This window comes from Corvus hawaiiensis, chromosome 7 (genome assembly GCF_020740725.1).
Source record: "Corvus hawaiiensis isolate bCorHaw1 chromosome 7, bCorHaw1.pri.cur, whole genome shotgun sequence".
Lineage (NCBI taxonomy): Eukaryota > Metazoa > Chordata > Aves > Passeriformes > Corvidae > Corvus > Corvus hawaiiensis.
In genome coordinates this window covers 16,858,788-16,880,063 of record NC_063219.1, presented here as the reverse complement: position 1 = coordinate 16,880,063, position 21,276 = coordinate 16,858,788, and the positions used below count along the sequence as shown (strand labels likewise).

At 37.9% G+C, this 21,276-nt stretch overlaps 1 protein-coding gene across 7 annotated transcripts in view; it reads right to left on the bottom strand.

The window, feature by feature from the left end:
- Positions 1-21,276, bottom strand: part of ZNF385B (zinc finger protein 385B) — a 165,792-nt gene that overhangs the window by 57,379 nt on the left and 87,137 nt on the right. Inside the window, exon 1 of one of the 7 annotated variants that reach the window (XM_048309875.1) lies at positions 21,037-21,182. The exons of the other annotated variants lie outside the window; for them this stretch is intronic. The gene's annotated coding sequence lies outside the window, so the exon portion shown is untranslated. Of the gene's footprint in view, positions 1-21,036; positions 21,183-21,276 lie in introns of those variants that run through there. 7 annotated transcript variants of the gene reach the window in all.

Genomic DNA, 21,276 nt, shown 5'->3' with positions numbered 1-21,276 from the left:
ATCAGTGACCAGCAGCTGGGAGCATAACAGGCCTCTTAGGAGCTTCCCTTGTCTCAAGCACAGCTTACACAATACCTGAGCTTTTTCTCATGGAAGTCCTCTGAGCTTTCCTAACCCAGCCAGGAAGGGGATGGGCAGGAGGGAGGGGAGGGGGACTGAGACAGAGCCAGAAGGAGGGGGTTAGAAAAGTAAACAAGCAATTTTCCTTCTCTTCTGCCACAAAACCAAATCATTTGTATCCACTTGCAAAATACCAGGCAATCTATACTGGCTTCCTGAGCACCAGTCTTCCATTACGGGATCTCCCTTTCTGCCTGTTAAGGACACACAAAACCGAAGGCAGAGTAGACATTTTCATCCTTTTCACTGCGCTACCTCCACAGTCCCAATTTCAAACCTATCTTGCAGTATCCAAGAGGAAAGCTAAGTTCAGAAGCCAGATGGAGCTGCATGGATTTTTTGGATGACCAAACACTTGTAACTAGCCCTGAGCCCAAATTTTGTTGATGCTGGAGAGACAGTCATTTTGATCCCAGCTGCAGCACAGTAAACATTATATTATGGTCTAGCAGATGAATAGCAGGCTATAATCTATTCTCTTTTTCTTCTATAGGAAAACCATGATGATTGCACAAAGATGGGTCAATGACCATAGCCAACAACCGTTCTATGCTATGGAGAGAGAATTGTTTCACACCATCCCAAATGATCTGCACAACTTGAAAGGAAAAATATGCCTGAGAAACTTTCCCAAAATATTTTCTCCCTTCTTCTATCCCAATACTTTCATAAATGTCAGGTTTGTTCCTGCATAAGCCCATGAAACTAACTGACAGTTGTGCCTAAGTAATGGTAAGTCAAAGCTTATTCAAGTGGAGTCACAAACCTCAAAAAGCTAAAGGCTAACACGCCTATAGTGTCTTATTCATATCCATAATGGAAAATGAATGAATCAATAGGAAAGCAGTGTGTCAGAGAATTTATCCAAAGAAAGTATCTTCAACTGCAAAAATGATGATTATTTCTACTAGCTGGTTCTGAACAGTAGATTTACATAATTTGGATTTCAGAGTTGCATTCAAACAGGAACTATGCTGTATTCAATTACCTAAAGGGCCATCATCAATCTAACTTCTGCAAGTTTCTCTTTGAAGTTCATAAGCAATTAAAGATCCATGAAGTTAAAGAAGACCTGTCCTCTCTTTACATAAACATACTTCAGTGAAGCTATGGTTACATATTTTAACTCAATTTTTAAGAAAAAAAACCCCCAAAACAGAACAGACTTAAATTGTGACTGACATTTGAAATCAAAGTTACTTTTCCGATGCTATCCTTATTCAATGTACAGAAAGCATTTGGCATAAAATCTTTAAAAATTAAAAACAAATTAAGCATCCTCTTGGAAAAAAGTGCAACCTTCTTTGTACTCCTTGAGTACAGAATCTTTCATGTGAAAAAGACATCTGAAATCTCTCTGCAGTTTTGCAGTCCATGGTGTTTCTGCTGCCAGAGTAATTTATGACCAAGAGACCAGAATACATTTGGAGTCCACACAGAACAGAAAACATACACACCTACCAGACTGATCAGTGAAGGCATTAATCATAAAAAATTTGTTCATTCTGTTTGCCAATTTACTACTTCAACAACTGCCAGTAAATTATCGACAACCCTGTTGGACTGAAGTTTGGCCTTCAGACCCACTTCTGAAAGCCTCTGAAGGAATTATCAGGTAAAGGTGACCTAAATTACAAGGAGAAGCACTTCATGACAAAATCATCAAATCAAATGCAATAGGGCAGTTTTACACTGGCATTGCTCCCAAGGGTCAGATAGATTCTCGCCACTACTCCAGCAAATCTGTATCCAGACCTGAACTAAGCAGGAATACTGGAACAAGAAAGATGTTGCTGACAAGCTTCATTATCTTCATAAATTTAACAGATGTTTACCATTTCATTAGCATTTTAATGATAAAGACAACTTACCATGTCAAACTCAGATTATTTTAAACTACCTGTATATCTTTGGAATAAATATAACTGCTCTTTCTTGTAAAGGCATTTGCTTATTTCAGCTTCATACATGTTAATCAGTATTTTATCTTTATAACTTCAATTTTGACTCCTACAGCAGGAGTTATCTTATGTACCGGGAATCCAAGCTGTGGAGAGACTTTGCAAAAGGCACTGATCCTCACTGGTCCCTTTTACCCTCGTCTAAGAGGAGAAAAACAGGTTTTCATCTCATCAGATGATACAAAATGACTCATTTGATTAAAAGTTTTTCTTCTTCCTACACATATTTGTCTGAAAAAACAAGTCCCTGTGTAACAGGTGCTGCTCCTCTTCAGCCACGTTCGCATACACAGCAGTGCACTGGGACACTGATGTTTCTACAGAAGTTAGGAAAGGTTGTCATCTTTACTCGAATTTAATCCACCTCTAACAAATAAGGGGCAGTGGATTAAGCAATGCATATGGTATTTTTGGGGATCAATGGGAAGGTCTTGAATCTGTCACTCCTGTGGCAAGATGTGTCCCCAGGAGTGAGTTGCCAGCAAGGGGACAGGCAACACAGGGACTTGAAGAATCTCTACCAACAACCACCCACTTTTCCAGCTTCACAGAAAAACCACAGAATTCAAGACTAGCACGACTGCAGTTTTGGCAGAGGGAATCACAGTTCACTTTGGCCATGGTGAACAGTCACTACTCCTCTTCTTCAAGTAAAAGTGGTTTCTTGCAAGTCACTACAAAAGTTCAGTCAAATCTAAGCACACAACACCCTTTGTACCTCCTGAAAACTATTTGTGACACTATTACCTCTGTGATTTTCTCACCAGCTGCTTTTCTTTGTCACTGAAAAACACAAAAAAAGTGTAAAAAGTGTAAAAAAGTGAGGAACTAATGCCTGCTCATTAGTTCCTCAGATTTGGGTGACTATTAGACCATTATACAAAAAACCCAATTCTATCACAAAACATGCTCATATAAAACATACTTTGTGAATTATTTCAGCTTACTTAAAGAAATTAATTATATTCCAGACTTGAAAGCATTCTCTTCCAACATCTTCATTAAAAGCAACTACAGAGAAATCTGAAGCATACTCAAGTCTCTCCCTTTTTCCTATTACCTAAAGATGTTACTACAGTATTTTAATCCTCCCACCCAAGGAAGCCATCCATACTCAGAGCAAGAGCAGTGGAAGAGTAGCTGATGCACTGTCAGGACAGAATAAAAGTATTTGGGTGACAAAATTCTATGCACTGGACAATCTACATCCACCTCAGATTGCACATGTTTGCATTTGTTTTAACTTGAACCACTGACAGTATTTGGGAAAATTCCAAAGGGACACTGAGATAGTCACACCCACCACTACTTCTGTGCATTACACCAGCAGTTTTCAGTTTATGGACGGGCTGTGCTGCCTTTTTCATCCCCGAATTGTCTGACCATTTTCAGCCATGAGGAACCTTTACTTTCTACAGTAATGTTGAGTAGTCTTATCTGGCCCCAGAACAGTAGCAATAAAACTAGTGTGATGGATTAGTTCTGAGCTTTCTCCTCCCTTCACCTTTTTAGAACTGTGTTTTTGAGACACTGCTTGAGCCAACACTACCCCTTTGAGGGTGGATGACAAATTGCTCATTTTGTTTTGCCCACATTGGCTGAACCACTTATGGACTGCAGCCAGAGTGTGCATGGCCACCCTGTCTCTAGACCTCAGTCATGTCCATTTACAGCATTTTCCTTCTGAGCTCCAGAAGGTGGAAGCAGCTCCCTGAAAGGATTCTGAGACAATTCTGCATGTGTTCACCTATGAGATTTTTTCTGGGACCCTACAGTGTCAGTACAGTTTATTAATTTGTCAGAGGAAGCTTTCAACGTTTTCAGAAATATTTACTTCTGCATGGCTCAAAAATCCAGTTTCACAGACAGGTTAGAGTCAGAGGTAGTACCTAGGGCTTTCATATTGAATAAAAATCTCTTCAGCTCTATTGCTCACAAAAAAGCCCAAAAAAACCCCTGCACTGCTAAAAACCCCAACTTACACAAGACTTTCCTACACTTGCTTATATGCAACTTTATGAAAAGATATGCAGAAAAAAAAAGATGTTTATAAAAATCCCTCCACCTAACTACATGATAAAAAATCAACAGTTTTCTTCCTTTTTTATCTTATGCCCCCATTGCATCATGCCTCAGATCTGCTTCCACCACAGGTTTTCTCCCCCATACCTGACAGGTAAAAATCAATCACTTGCAAGTCACAACACTCTGTTGTTTGGGCATTTATAAGACACTAGTGCCTGAGATATTTCACAATGCTTAGTATTAGTCATTTTTCCTTTTCAGTATGATCAGTTTAGAGGATTTAGACATTTTCTAATTTTGTTTGTTTACTTACAGCTATACATGGGTATTAGAGGATGTTTATGCCTAAGATAAACTCATAAAAACAAGTTAAGTGCAAGTAAAGTAATTCAGAGTTTCTGAACAGCAGGTGTTGAAATCAAAACACTTTGATTTCATTCTATTCAATCTATCAAATTCTATTCTAGAAGTATCCCACTAATAATACTGCTGAAGGTGAATATTAACACATGCACCCCTCTTATATTATAAAGCTTAATAAATACAGAATTGAAATAGATTTTTTCCACATTTCACTCAGCAGACCAAACATTTCTTCCCTATAATATGGTATTATGAGAAGTGAGACCTACAACACTCACATGGATTCCAGTCTGTCAAAAGAAGTCATGGAGAGATAAGACCATTACTTCAACAAATTTTCCCAAATTAATGTGATGTTAAGAGATAACTCACTATCCATGCCACTTATTTTTACAAGTAACTTGAAGCAGAAGCCCAGAATATATGTGATATGGCACAGCCCCTAGATGACAATAGGAAAAATGCTAACAAGTTTTCTGTTCCCTGGGCACCACACCAACTAAAACACTAATGAATGAGGATACAGCTCCTTTGGGAGTCGACATGATTAGCATCAGAGCTAGTGATACACATCTTTTAAAACCTGGAGAGTGCACTGTGTTTGCGTCTCCTAAATGTTATTCATGCACCAGTGGAATAGTTAAACCTCCATTGGCTTACTAACGAATTTGAAAAACAAGCTGTGCACACCCATCCATGTCTGGCAAATAAAACCTGGTGAATCCTCAAAAGATGTGCTGCTTTGTTTTTTTCAGGAGCCACAAGGAAAGGCTCCTGAACTAGTGTAGAAATCATGGCTACTCAACAGCACTAAAGAAGAACCCCTCCATGGAACACTCATAAAGTAAGTGATAGGAAAGCACTGGTCCAGGTCCAGCCTTCCACAGCAACATATGGGTACAAAATGATATGACAAATATTCTGCACTCCATTTGGAGGTTATTTTTTCAGTAGATGTTTCAGCAAACCCAGAGGCATTTGATGCAACTTCACTGCAATGCACAAATTATCTGTATATTGTACAGTTTAAGCTGTTAACGCTCAAGAATGACTTACCTAAAAAATGTCAGATTATGAAAATAATTCTCTTGCTAAAAATTAAAACATGATTTCCAGTATGCTTGACCATGAAGTTAGTATTTCCATTATTATCCATATAGAAATGAATGGTCTGTGAAGGTGTACAATCAGAATTCCATATTCTCCTTTTGTATAAAATCTGATACCTTGAAATGGGGTACTTCTATGTTTCAAATGCATGTAGACTTCCACCAACTAGGTCAACACCAAAAATAAATCGAAATCTGGTGCTGCTGAAATGAATGGAAGCTTTGGCATTTAGTCAATCCAAAAAGTTAGCCAGCACTTACTTATCTAATACTGATGATTATATGCAACTCATTTACAAAAGTTGTATAGCCCTATATTGCATGTTATTCACGTAAGAATTCTAAAAATAAAAACAAACCTTACAAGTAAGCATATCTTCATTGGATCAGAGCCTTCCTCGTTGAACTATCAGGTAGTTACTTGGGATTACTTTGACTTCCATTAATTGTTAATATTCCTTTTGCCTAGCTAATTGTTTTCCATCTCCAATGCCTTATGACTGAAGGATGGTCATTAAAAAAAAAGTAGACTGTAGATCATAAATATTATGTACACACTTGATATGAAGATAATGAAAAAAATGATTGAAAATTTCTGTTATGATAATATGAATACTCAAAAAAACTGCGTCAATACTTACTGCCTTAATCTTTACATTTAGTGTATCAAAATCATGTACATGAACAAATAATGATGTCTACTGGGGACAGGGGAGCTGAGGAGGGGGAAGATAGAGACAAAACATTAGGAAACTGGAATTTCAGTATTTTAGAGACAAATGCATTAGAAAATTAATAAAAAAAAATCTTATTCTTCTTGCAGTTGTACTGCCTTTCTAATAGTTTTCAATAACAACAGGAATCCCCACAGGTTTTTTATGGAAGATATCAGAACAGATGGAGTGGGAAGTGAAGGCCAATAATTAGTAAAGTGAAGTTCCAATAAATAGGAACATATTATCTTGCATTTTCCTTAAATAACTGTGTTACAATTGCCTGATCATAACATCAGGAAGAGCTGTGTCCTTCCTGGATTTGCAGGATGTGTGACTCATGCTCCTGTCCTCTCTCATGCAGATGTCACTCTGTGTTCCTGTGGCTCAGGACTTGCACACCTGCACAGCGACCAGCCGAGACTTTACGGCTGTTGTTCTTCGCTGTTCCACACGTTTTTTCTCAGTATTTACACTCCCAAGCCAAGTGAAGGCCACAAGCACTCTACTGCTATCAAAGCATGTTTGTTAGCACTGGCTCCTTGTCAAGTCTAAGCAATTAAATAAATTACAAAACATCCTTTACTATATTTAGAAGAAACATGCTGGCTGGAGTACAACTGCAATTTGCTATTATCTATAGATACCGTGGAATATTTGCTATTAGTTTCTTAAAAGAGATAGTTCTCTAGACTTCTAAAGCAACCCAGACCGTTTGTTTGACTGGTAAATAGAGTGCCATGTCGAGACTTAACACAATCAAGCTCAGTAAGCTGGACTTTATTCTAATAAAACAGTAACAACTATTAACAAATGCAATGCTCTGGCCTGCATTAAGGTCAGCTGGAGCTTTGCAGTCTATCCCTGTTTCTGTTTCTCAGAATCTCCTGCCTGGCTCAAGTTTCTCCCTCTGGTCTCCACAGACTTGAGTGAGCAACATTACCCCCTCCTCTGTTCTTATCTGCTTCTAGGAAACATTGCTTTGGACTTGTTTTCACTTTGAAGCTTTCCAAGTATAAAAGAAAAAAACAGCTGCATCTTTTTCAGCTCTTTATTCTTCTGCCATCTGGACTAATGGAGATCTTTCTGAAATCCTTAGGATCCTTTTTCTTGATTTATTTAAACCAGCCCCCACCCTTGCCTTTTGTACTATCCCAACCCAAATGCAGTGAGAGAAGGTGTTTGCTTTTCTGCTGTCACCCTTAACTGAAAACACATCAAGTAATACCTACTGAAGTCACAATCTTGTCCAGGGACTGGTGCAACTTCTGTAACAGTCTCCATTTTTTAACTCAGTGTGTATTCTTTGGTGCTGGGCATCAAGCCTGTAATTGTCCCAGATAAATCACTGCACTCCCTTCCCTTCTGGTACGGGAAACACAGGTTTTCTTACAAAGTGAAGCATCCCTGACAAAGAACAGGAGTGAAAAAGCCTAACATATATTACCTTGAAAGTTTCATAATTTGAAGGAAAGCACTTAATTGCAGTTAGTTTTTTAGAGTCTGTTATCTCTTCAACTCTCATATAACGTAAAGTTTCTCAAAATCCAACTCTTACCCATGATTATGGCACCACTGAGGTCATCATCTAACCTTCAGTGATCCTCAGCACAGACTTTCTTTTCAGGAGGTACTGAGCTGCCATCCACAAAAACCAAACAAGTCTGTCACCAGGAACGCTGCTGGGTGATTCATTTGTTATTTGTTGGACAAACAGATTTAGGTTTGCAGCTGGTTTCTTGCTCCTTACTGCACTTCAGTATGCCAACCCACCAGCACAGCAGTGCTGTGCACAAAGGTAGGAGGGGTCTAGACACATACACCCTCACAAATGTGTCTAGTCCCTTAACCACATTAGACAATTTCCAAGTCTCTTGCAAGTCATCATAGCTCAGAGAATTTCATGCCTTGTTTGCTTTTCCCACATAATACACAATCTCCTCTAGAAAATACAGTCACCCAAGTTGCTTCTTGTTTTCTAAGTTTTTTTATTTGTATTGCTCCCTACATATCCTTCACATAAAAGATTGCAGCAAGAACTAATTTAGGTTATTCAAAGAGGTCTCTTGAAAATACTGGCATTGGAAACCCAGGTCTCCACCAAATTAAATCTATTTTCCTTCCAATTATAATTTTTTAATTTTCAGAAATTTCAAAAGATGTTTGTACATTCAGTCTACCCCTTTTCTTTCCAAACCATCACAATACCAGTCACAATCTTCCCCTTACTTGCCATCATTTCCACAGCTAGGCACATGCTTTTAGAAGCACCACTATCTTTCTGTTCACAAATAAAAAACAGTGATACAGGGAAGAAAGCCAGATTTAAAAACCTTCATAATATTGTCCATGTAGTCTACAGATGTTCCACATTGAATTTAACTGCTGTCCCACAGCATAGGGCGTGCAGCATACAAGCACCTGTCCAAAAGAGATCAAACACGTCTACCTGCTGCCCCCAACTAAAGCCACAGAAACACCTTCATAGGACTTCCTGGAGGATTTCAACTTCCTCCTAATCAGATGCCATCCTACATCTACTTCTTTTCAGAGCCCACACTCCTGAACAGCCACAGCAAGGGACACGTCAGAGTTCCAGCTTTACAAGTTACCAGTGCATCCTGTAGCACCATACCTGGAAACAAGAAGGGCAGAGACCTCACCCCACAAGTGAGTGTAGGAGCCAGACTTAGCACTTATCTAAAAATACAAAGAAAGGTACTTGAACCTGCCTCTGGGAAGAGCACAAGAGCTGCATTTTTCTTCTAGCTTTCTAAAGTTCTTTAGGCCATTTACAAAAGGAAGGCAGATACTACAAGTTTAGAATATTGCCTCACAATATTCAGAAGCTTCGTATGTTTTTGCTATGACCACACAATCATGAAGGATTTTAGCAAACCAAAAGACATAATAAAACACAGACCATGTAGTCCCATAAAGGCTTCCCACTATTAATCAGTGCCATGATGCTTATTTAAATCACTAAGATTATAATCCACCACCTCTGCAGCACTTAAACATACACACATACACATATACACAGCTTAAGACTCAGAAGTAAATAATAATTTCATTTCAACATGGTGCTTTTGTGACTTTGGGTGCTGTGAAACAGTGAGAAACTATCAAGCCTGAACAAACCTGGGCTGCTGTAATTGTGTGTTAACTTTGATGGTCTGTGAGAAGAGCACCCCAGGTGTCTGAAATGTGCCCCCTGATTCTTGGGGCTGTGCTGTGCAGGGGCAGGAGCTGGACTCTGATGCTCCCTCTGGGTCCCTTTCCTACTCAGAATAATCTGTGATTTTGTGATTATGTGAGTGTTTGCAACTTGACCCCAGAGGGAGGGCAGCCTGCTATACAACATTAAAATATAACCTAAAAGACTGATAAAACAGAATTTCAGTGGCATTTTCCCTGCTATTCTTCTTAGAATTAAAAGGGTTACTAGCTAGCTTTCTGCTACAGAACTGCATTTTAAATAACTTCTGGGGGAAAAAGGAAACAAAAAAAAATGAAAAGAAACAGTGCCTGTTTGAATTTTTTAAAGAGTTCATGAAAGGGGACCTCAGAGCACAGGGTTACAGACAGCATGGGGTCATGGCACTTAGAAGATCGAAGTCCACAAATCCTGTCTCTCTTGAATTAAGGTGCACTGCTTTACTTATTCTCAAAGTCAGCATTGATGAATAAGTAAGAACTTGAAAACTTATAAAACTATAATATATGCTACCTATCCTCTATTACACAGGGAGAATGAAGACAATAGATCTCAAATTAACAGATCTGCTAGCACAGACTGCCACATTTGCGATGTTATTGAACATTAATTAAACACTGTATCTGACTAAAAACCTTTTTCTGCTTTGGGGTGCAGCAGTGCTCCAGCCCTGCCATGGCTGGTACATAAAGACTTTTGATCCTGCTATGTTTTCAAAGAATGCATGACATGAACTTTCACAATTCTACCCTCAGCTTACCTTCAGAAAGGAAGAAAAAAAAAAAAACAAAGAAAGAAAAGAAGCATATAACAAAATGTTTCTGTTAAAATTAAATTGAGATTGGACCGAAAAAGAATTTTTTTACCAAAATATTTGAACTGACTTTTAATAGGGCTTCAACTGATACAAGCCTTTCAAAAAAAGGCTTCTTTTTTCTTCTAGTTTCCCAGAGACTAATTAATATCACTTTAATATTATTTATTTCATAAACTAAATGTAATTAATCAAACACTATGCTGAAAATAAAGACAAATAAACAGAAGTGTGAAAGCATTTTTAAGAAATGTGTCATACAGCCTGCATCTACTTTCCACCACAACATCGGAGCAGGCTGGTTGGCCCCACTGCCCCTCTGGTCCTAACACTCTCCTTGAGCCAGCACAGGGAATCAGACCAGTTGTAAACAAACACAAACCAACAAAAGAGAAATCTGCTTTCAAGCAGACCAGTGTGGTTGAACTGAAGTCATGGTTGTGAAACAGAAGAGTACCAAGATGGGGACAGCAGAAAAGAAAAATTTTGTGAGCACCAATGCATCTTATTCTCATCCTGTCTCATCTGAACTAGCCCTCATCTTTCCTGCAGTGTAACAGTCAAATTTCATGCCTGCCACATCATGTTTCTGGTTATTTCTCTCTCTTATGGTGTCTGTTTAAGTTGACAACATGGCAGCGTTAACTCAAATTCACCTTATGAACACAGCAGTCCAGTGCTGCATTCACGGAACAGTGATTCCTGCTCATGTGCTGCATTGGTTATTACTCAGCTCCTGATTTCCTTCATATACTTTGGCATAATTCATGTTTCCTTTTCTTCAAAGGGAAGATAACCTATTAGTTCTTAAAGTCGGTCTATTTGTTCTTCTCTTTTAAAATGCTGTGACCCCATCAGCTCTCTCACTGCTCTGGAACCTCTTTACAAGTACCACAGATCTGTATTTTCGTCCATGCAAGTGTTCTTGTGGCCTGCCTGTCAGAGCCAGAGCTTTGAAGATTCTGGTTCATCGAGACACTCTGACCTGGTCTTACAGGCTTTTTTACTTTATATTGATGACTTTCACATGAACACAACTGATCTTTCTAACACAAAGTCATTAAAAATTGGCACCATGTAACCCAAACTTCTTGATTTTATCTTTCACGATAACATTTCACCTTTTAATTTGGTATTCTGTATTTTAAGTGCACTTACAGAAAGATTTCTTTAAGTTTGATGCTTATTTCAGTCTCATTTTATTTTCTATTTTTTTTCCTACAGATTCATGTTGCTCTTTCTTCATTCTTAGCAATTTAAACCACTTTCCATTTCCTACCTCTACACACAGTTTTTCTGCTTGAGTCTGTAAGAATTTTATAGTTCAGCCAAATTATTCTTGCCACATTTCCTAACTTGCCTCTGCCATGAGACAGTTTGCAGCTGTGTTCTTATTAGGGTTTCTTTAGAAGAAATTTCAAACCCTTACAGTATGCTTGATAAAAAGAAATATCCCAGTAAGGATATCTCACAGAAAAAAACTACCCAATCCTTTTTTCAGAACTGCTTTCAGTACTGGTTGTTTGGTATATTATCATGCAGCAACATTTCAAAATTTCAAAACCAGGCAAGATGGCTATTCTGTCTTTTTTTTTTTTCTACTAAAAGCAACTCCCCCTCAGTTCTAATAAATAATGCTTTGCCCAATCTTAAAAATAAGTGTAAGACTTCATTCTAATTTTAAAAGCAATAATCAGTACTTCATACTGAGTATCATAAATGCTAGTTTAAAGATGAATCTAAGCAGCAGAAAGACTCCAGCTGGCCTCCTGGAACAGGTAGTTTATTTCCCTTTCACTTCTAAATCACTGGTTATGTACTGTTGTAAATAATTGAGCCTACAATTCTGAGTACTGAGAAAGAAGAAATGAACCCTTCACTTTTTTTTCTCGCCATTCTGATGCCTGATTTAAGAATGTGCTTAAATTCCCAGTCACTGGGCTTTAAATTCATATTTAAACATTCCTACTAATTCTCTCAACAGTACCACATATCTTTAACCTCACTTCATACTTTGTGATTGGGAAGACTGAAGAGAGGATTTTCTGACTGAAAGTCAATGCACATTTCACAGAAAGAATATGGTTTGAAATATGACTTTATCTTTCTAAATTATTCAAAACTTAACAATCAGAGTTGAAACTATATAACTTAAAGAAAGGGTGTTTTGGTTTTTTGCAGTGGAAAGAACTGGCAAAAAGCACAAAGAAGAAAAAATACTGCTATTGCAAAGGCATGGCTTCCACCCCCAGTGATGTTTCTAGTAGCTATAATGCCACTCCCAGCAAAAGGGAGAGCAAAAACACTGACATGCAACCCATATTCTTGGGGGGAGAATTATTCATGTAAGATTTTGAAGTCATAGTTGAAGGCACTTGATGAGTATACGTTTAGACACAAAGAAATCTTTAAAATACTTTATCTATAGTATACCTCTGCTTTTCCCTTTTAATTGGCTATATTTACAAAACTAAGAGAAGCAAGATTGTTTTTATAAACCTAAGACCTAAGCTGTGATGTGTGATATACAAAACTCTGGCAAGTAATTCAAACATGGATCTGTTACCCTGGTGCAAATCTGTCATCATTCCTTTTAAGTCCAGAGAATCACTAGGATTAGCAGCAGTACAAGTGTGAAATTTGGCTGAATAACTTCAGCAGGAGGAGCTCTGTGTAGAAGCAGCAGCTACCAGGTCAGACATTATAGCGAACCTTTCCCAGTGCAAAGCAATAGCAAGACAAGGTACCAAAGTATTTGTTATCAGTTTTGTGCAGTCAGTTTGATACTACACCCACAGAAACTGCTACATGCTCTTTGCTCACTAATAGTTCTTAAACTGCTGCACAGAGGAACCCAGTGAGGACATGAAACCTGCCAACACTGACTGGAAAGAGGTGAACAACTGACATTCCACAGAGCAGCACTTGTAGGAGGAACCCAGCAAGGGAGTCATGCAGAATGGCTTGGAGATGCGGGGAGGGCATCACAGCTCACCCACTCCTCTATCTATTACCACATCTATTGGACTCTCCCTCCATTTCTGTGCAGATGTCTGAATTATAACATCCTACATAAATATCTGCTACAGTAGCATGCTAAATCTGCAAGAGAAGGTTGCAAAGAGAGGGATGAAACACTGGCTCCTTAGTTAAGGTCAAGGCTGGTATGTTTCTGTGGATACACCAGAAATAGTTTCACAGTTCATCACACATTCCAGAATGGGTTTAAAATATACCACGCATCTTCCCAATAGATACAGCCTTTCAGAGTAAAACCATACCCCAGAACACACTCAGTGCCATATAACCTACAGATTCTAACCAAGGTCCCTAATTCAGGAGCTGGAATTCCTTAAGCAGTTGATTAAGTTTTGCAGTTGCAGTTCAACCACCTACAGAAGGAGCCCACATTTTTTTAACACAGTCACCTCCAAGAAAAGCATAAGTGATCTCCCTCCACCTCCACTGGTAGTACCTACACCCTTGTAATTTCTGTGTCCTTCTTCCAGAATTTTCAAAACAGTTCTGTGGAATTATTTGATCTGAGTCTGGGTGAAATTCCTCAATTACTATAGTGTATGTCTGTCAGCAGAAAGAAGCATGAACTTGCTTTTATGCCCTTTGACCAGGAAAATGCATGATGACCCTAGTTGGTTCCAAAGAAAAAGATTCTTTTGAAAATTGACATTTGAAAAAGTGTAGTCAGAGTGGAAGAATAAGTCTATTTGTCAATAGGATAATGTTTAGATTTATGAGAAAAATATAAGTTACTCTAAATATACCTCAAAGATGCCAATATGCACCAAGTTTTGGTGGTTCGGGGTTTTGTTTTCTTTGTTTTTTTTTTTTTAATTTAAGTTCCATTTCACCATCTTTTCAAAGACAGCTTTTTCTCTTACAGTTTTCTGCCAACACAGAAATTCAGCCTGGTACAACACCTTTTCCCTGGGACATGAAATTCAAATACCTTCTATTAAACACTTTTGAAAGTTACACCAAAAAAAAAAAAAAAAGTCATGCAAAGTGAAATTTAATCATCAGATATGTTTTCTATTATAAAAGAACAGAAATATATGCCACATATCTTAAGTGCTTATGGAATACACATTTGAATTACGGTATACACATGAATTGAGTACCATGACAGATGCCTCAATTGGGGAAAAAAAAAAGACAGGTATGTCCTTAGACAATGCCGGAGCCAGAATGCAAAACAGCCATAAACATTTTCTTTTTTCCCCCGGATTTAACAGCACTGTCTGCAACAAAGGACTTCAGAAGAGCAATCATTCAACATGAAAAGAAGAGGAAATATGTCTCCATATTCTCCAAAAACAGTCATCCTGTAACATGAGTGCTCACCTGCAGCAAAGTATTTAATTCTTGGGATCCATGATGAAGGATAAGAAAAATTAACTTAAAATGGGAGTAAGAAGGAATTGTAAGAGCAACTGGATTCCAGTGTGGCAAGCATTAGAAAACTTCCGCTAACATTGAGATTTCAAACTTTGGTGCCTACAAGAACAGCAGTTTGAACATGATGAGCATTGCCCAGTACTTCTATTTCTGTACATACATGTTCAAATATAACACTGGAGAAAATCTGCAAATCAATCTAAAACCACCCTTCATATGTGAGGCTAGGCATAGATTAATAAATCACTCTATCTGGCAGTGGTGCAGAGTTAGACAAAAAACTATAGAAAATAAAAATATCTGGACATTTAGTCTGAAAGATCTTTAGTGCCCTTGGTCATGCAGTGAGAAATAATAAAAAAAAAAAGGTATAAATAGTAAAAACGCTTGATGTGCTTCCAAATAATACTTGAGTTGAAAGAGCAAGGGATTGACCTGCCAGAGTAGCAATTAAGGTGAAGGAAGAAAAAGCCTAATAGCAGCCTAATAACCTAGCCACAGCATGAAGGACAAAACTCAAACTATCCATGTATCCTTTACATGAAGGAAAGGCTCACAAGTCCATCTCTGATAAAGCTTATTGTGCTGAGCAGCAGGTACCTTTTAACTGGAAAAGCATTTACAAACTGAAAAGAGACTGAGGCAAAGCAAGCTCTGGGAAGTCTAGAAAACACAAAAAGTTAAATATGGACACCCTTGGAACAATACACGACAGATGTAGAGGCTAGAGGGGGTACAGGTATTTAAAAGACTTCTGAGGTGAAGAATTCTGAAAGGTTTTGGAGAATAGAGAGAATTGAAATAAAGACATGTGAGAAAAACAGGTCTGAATATCATGGAAAGCTTCTTGACACCAAGATTATTCTGAGAGATATTTAATGTTCACGGTGGCAGCCTTTTTTAGCTGAACCAAAGTGCCGAAATAATCTCCTAAGAGATTTTGAGATTCTCAATAGCACATGCATTTGTATCAAGACTGAATAAAACAGTGCTGTAAGTACAAGAGAAGCAATTCCACATTGGCAAGGAGAGGATTAGATGACCAGCAACGGGTACCATGATTGTAGTTGTTAAAGACAATTTGCAATAAGGTATTGATACTCAGTGCTAAACTTTTATTTTATGAAGTACAAGCATGGCCTTTCTTCATTTCAAGGATACTATGTCTTTCAGAAAGTTTTATCATGAATTTTGATCAAGAGATCAATAAAACAAAATATAACAGAAGCAAACAAAACCACAAGCGTATGTTACCAGTTAACATTAATGATAACCCCAATGCAATGTATTTTATTGGCTCCATTTTACAGGAAAAAAGAGGGTCCTTCCCCCACAGAGTTGTCAAAAGCTTAACACTGTAACACAGAAATAGAAAGAAATAGCTCTGTATTTCTCTGTATAGAGCAGTAAAATGCTTTAGCTTAAGAAACAAGAACTCTTATTTCTGTTTCAAATTTGCATTTTTATTTTCTGATGGTACTTGCAGTCTATTTTACTTGAAGTGCAGAAGACAATATAAACACTAACAGAGTCACTCTGGAATTATGTACTTATTCCTGTGGAGAAGTAAAGCAGGAAAACATCTACACTTCTGTCAAATCTGGTTTGTTGACAATTGAACAGTTTAGTAGTTCTCAGTACAGGAGCAGTTGCAAATCCTGGGAAAAGAAGGTTGCTAAGATTCCCTCTCACTCTGCAAGTGGAATTTTCCACTTTATATAAATACTATTTTTGTCAAAGCAATTTGTACAGAGTCATGCTACCACTGCACATGAAATGGAAAGTTCCACAGCTGTAATGAAAATGGGAGCTTTATGTCATGGAACACTTTTATTTTCATATGAAGGACAAACATGCATCATAGTCAAAAGCAGCATTGCTTATCTTTGCAGTAAATACAAGATTTACAGTTTTATTCCTAAATATCAGTTGGATCTGATTTTAAATGCTAATTTTCCATAATGCATTCCTAGCAAAAGTTCATGATAAAACACCCTGAGCACAGCTGCTAGTTGCCATGTCCCTTACATCTACTGTAACAATTAGCTTGCATGCAAATGTGCACTGAATCAGCAAAAAGCAGAAAGCTTTCATTTAGGGACATTAGGATTTGTGCAAGTGGCAACAAAGCAAGATATCTACCAAAGAATTTATATTTTACTCTTTCTAGAGTGATAGCAACTTTCAGCTATCATTACTACATATATCAAAGGATTTTGATTAAAATCTGATCATTGAGTCATGGAAAGTAAGGCTAGACAATCTCAAGTCATCCAATCCATCTAGATGAAATAAACCAAGAATTCTACCTTAAATCTACAATGTCAGTCAAACACCACGTTATTTGAAAATCACTTTACTATAAATAGCACTCAGAACAGTGGGGAAAAGAAATTCAGGTAAGTGAAAAGCTGGCAGGAGAAGAAGAAAAAAAAAAGAGTGCTACTGGCTACATGGAATTTTGTCTATTTTCTATACATGTGTGTATCTCAAAAAAAAAAAAAATTGTATCTTTTAACAGATCTATTGACGAGAAGCTACAAAAATCCCTAATACATGACACAGTTAAAGGAATGGACCAGTAGATTATGTGATATTTGCAGAATAAATAGAAAATAATGACAAGTGTCAGGATCTTGCTCATAGTCTGGAACTTTAATTACTTAAAAGAAAATATAGAGGAAAATAATTAGAAAGATCATAGCTGTTAATTATGCAGAATAATTGATGGAATTATAACAATTGCTTAGGCATTTCAAGGTTCATCCTTCAGTAGCAACTACCTGTTGAAAGAACTGTTCTGTCTAATACTGGTAAGAGCAATATAGACATATCAACCACCTTTTCCTGAAGGCCTGCAATCCCACTGCTCCATGTTTTACTCATGCTGGAAAAGCTATACTTATGAAAGTATAAATATGTATTTGGCTTGCAAAGAAAATTGTCACTGGTGATAAATCACAGCCAAAAAAAACTATATGCAACTTTCAGTTTTCAGAAGAGTTTATAGGGCTGGACTTAAGGACAGTAATAGCTCTGCTTGTAGATTGAACAACTTAGAGAACTAGTGAGATTTAACACATACATCATGTCAAAAGAGAAATGCTCCCCAAAAGATTCAAGCAAAGGGAAGAGGACTAAAATGGGATATAAAATGGGATATACAATTTCACTGATCGAGTCAGCAGATTTGATTTCACAGAACTGAGCCTGTGTGGATACTGACTTAAGCAAGCACTGCTCAGTTTGAGGCCAGGCCAAGGTTACCTGGTGGCCTTCAGTTCCTATGACAGACATACATTTGGCACCTTTACATACACAGCTGTCCTCCTCAGGAGAGCACACAGGTACAGAGAAACCTTCAGTACCTGCATTACAACCACTGTGCTAAAAGGAGCCTGTCAGTCTCAAGAGCTGCTGTTATCCTGTCTCTCATAAAAAAAACGTTCATTTCATTAAGTGCCCTTGCAACTACAAACCCCCACTTCCAGGGACCCATATCAATGAATCTCATCAAGAACGTTTGCCCAAACTTATTTCACTCTTAAATAGATTCCCACCATCCTCTCATCTTGTACTACTTTACAGAATGTATGAGAAAAATGAATGAGTAGGTTAAAAGTAAAAATTACCAAAATCAAGACACTTGTGAATTTCTCTGCAGTGCCTTTCAGCTGACAGGCAAGCACAAGTTTTCTTAGTTGCTGACATCACAGTGATGTGCTGACAGCAGAACTGGTAGAATATGCAGGGTGCCTTACTATTCCCCATGTCACTGGCACCTCTCCTCAGCACCACGTGGCCACGGTTGGTAGCTCTTGCAGCAAAGCAGGAGACCTTGCCTTGAGGGTCCCCACCCTCCCATGGTGGCCTGCTGTCCTGAGAGCCTGCTCCTGTAAACTATTCCACTTTTCATCACTGCAGCTTCACACAAAGCTCAAACCATGATCTGGAAGAGATCCCTTGTAGAGAGCCACGTCAGTGCTGACTACAAAGACAACTTTCTTAAGTGGTCCATGTTTTGAAAGATACGCATTTGTATAAACTTAAAAAAAATATAGGAGAAAATAAACAAGACAAAAATTTCATTAGTTCATTCAAACTAATACTGGACTTTTCATAAGACCGTTAAGGAGCTGTTAACACCAAGTAATAAATAGCTTGTAACAATGCTCTCCTTTGAAATGTTCCAATGTTAACCAAACAGTGGCTGCATTGCTCCCTTAAGCTGATCTGGTCTCAAACTGCACAGCAGCAGAAGCTGTAAGCAAAAAAAAAAAAAAAAAAAAAAAAATACTGTAAGATCTCAGCTTAAGTTTTGTCACACAACATGTTGACATATGAAAGGTTGACGATGATCTAAGTTGGAATTTCAGTTTCATTAAGAGTGTTAAGGAAGTATAAATAACTGGGAACTTAAAAAACTATTATTTTATTTGAATTAAATGCATGCTTTGGGTTTATCTATGCACTTTGAAAACCAAAAGACTTCTCAGAAAGCTTTTGTATCTGAAACAATTGAAAACAAATAAGGAAATCAAACTTTCAGCAAGAGTTGGATGTGTTTCATGGTGCAAGCAGGCTAAACTCTTAGAATACAACAGATTAAATAAAATACACTAATATCTTCATTTAAGAAGGGCACAAGCAGGTGTAAGTGGAGCTATAGGTAACCAAGAACCACATGAGTATCTTTCCAGTTCTCTGAAGTCTAAAAGAGACATCAGATGATATCCTGTGCTGTTGTCAGTGAATGAAGTGGTTCTGCTTGTCTGCATTAAAATAGGGTTTGTTTGATGCTGCCAAGTAAGCTCTTGAAAACAACTGGTTGCACTTTCCATCCTCCATCTTTCTCATAGAGGAGAAAAGCCTTCTTTGATACCAGGCAGTTCCAACAATGGGGAATCCCACATTCAATAAATGAGGTGAGACTTCTACTAAATACAGAGCACTAACATGATACTTTAACTGGAGAAAGTGGCACTCAAATTCAGCTAATTCAAGATTCCAAAAGGTGTCTTGGTACACACTCCACTGACAGCATGCATACATACATATTAAGAGGCAGAATTCCCACCGTACATCCAGCACCAGCAGTTCATATAGATTTGTCAAATAGCAGACAAAAATTACTTAAAATAATAGAGTTTTATTTTCATTAGCACACCCATCACTACTTTTTCTTAAGAATGGATTTCCTTATTTAGCATGTCTCTACATAAAAACTACTATAATTCCTATTCTCCCTGCTTTAACATCAATCATCCTTTTTTAAAATTTTTCTCTCATAGTTGGTTTCCAGCACCAGTCTCAGCAGTGTTCAGTCTGACTTTCTCATGGCTTTTCCCCATGAATTATTTTCAATTTCACATGTCAGTAAAATTTCCAAATCCCTGACACCATGACATTAAGATCAAAAACTGATGATAATTCCACCCCAACCCCTTTTTATTTTATTATTTTTAAGAAAAGCATTCCTTTTTCTTTTTTAACATACTTCCTTTTTCAGATCAACACTGAAGCTAGATGAGACCTTTAACTTTTATCCCTTTTAGGAACTGACCCCACTTTTCCAAAGGAGCTGTTGTTCTCTGTTCCATCAAGAAACTAAGAAAGCTTGAGCTGCTCTCCAGGTGGCATAAATTGTACATACAAGGCTCTTCACTTTTCATGCAATTTGTTCCATTAGTGAAGGTAAACCACAGTTTTGAATTTTAAAGCAGGACCTCATGTATAATTTATAAAAACTGCCAATTGCATCAACCTTACTTTTCTGGTGTATTTTCTGCTTCAAAATGTCCCATGCTGTTAATAGTTCAGCCATAGCCGCAGTATCAATTACTGGCCGTGACCCTGTGTTGGCATCCATTTTGTTGCTATCAACAATCACTTGAATGTTACAGATTTCTGGCTGACAACATCACCTACTGCTTTGTTGTTACACTTAAAGTTGCCATAGAGACAAAAGAACAGCTGAATAGCAATCTTAATGCCTGTAGAAATGGTTATTCCTTAGTAATAGGATGCTACTTGCCAGTACGGAGCCTCAGGTTCTAATAGAAGTTATTCTCAATAGTAAGTTTTGAGTCAGAGCCTTGCTCAAAAAAAAAAAAAAAAAAAAGGCAGACAAAAGAGCCTTGTGTTTCCTCCTGCCCACTGTAGTTTTGTGGGTAATGAAGAGGCAAAGGAGGCTGTCTCCCTGCTGTGGCACGAGAGATGAACACAGCAGAAGTTGACTCCAGTCCCATATCCTGAAGGATAAAACAGTAACTGCACAAAGTGTAGTGTAGACTCTTACCTTATTCTCTCTTCTTATGTATGTATTTTCTCTTCTTATGTCTCAAAATGGGTGGGAATAAGGAAGTTTCATGCTTCATCTTCCTGACAAGTAAAGTGCTTCACCACCTCATGCAAAGTGCTGCTTCAATCCAGAGAAACACAACACAACCTAGGAAAAAAAATCAAGGATCCCCTCCTTGAATTTTTTCCTCTAGCCACACAGATCTGCTTTCTCTCCAGTACAGCCCTTCCTCTACAG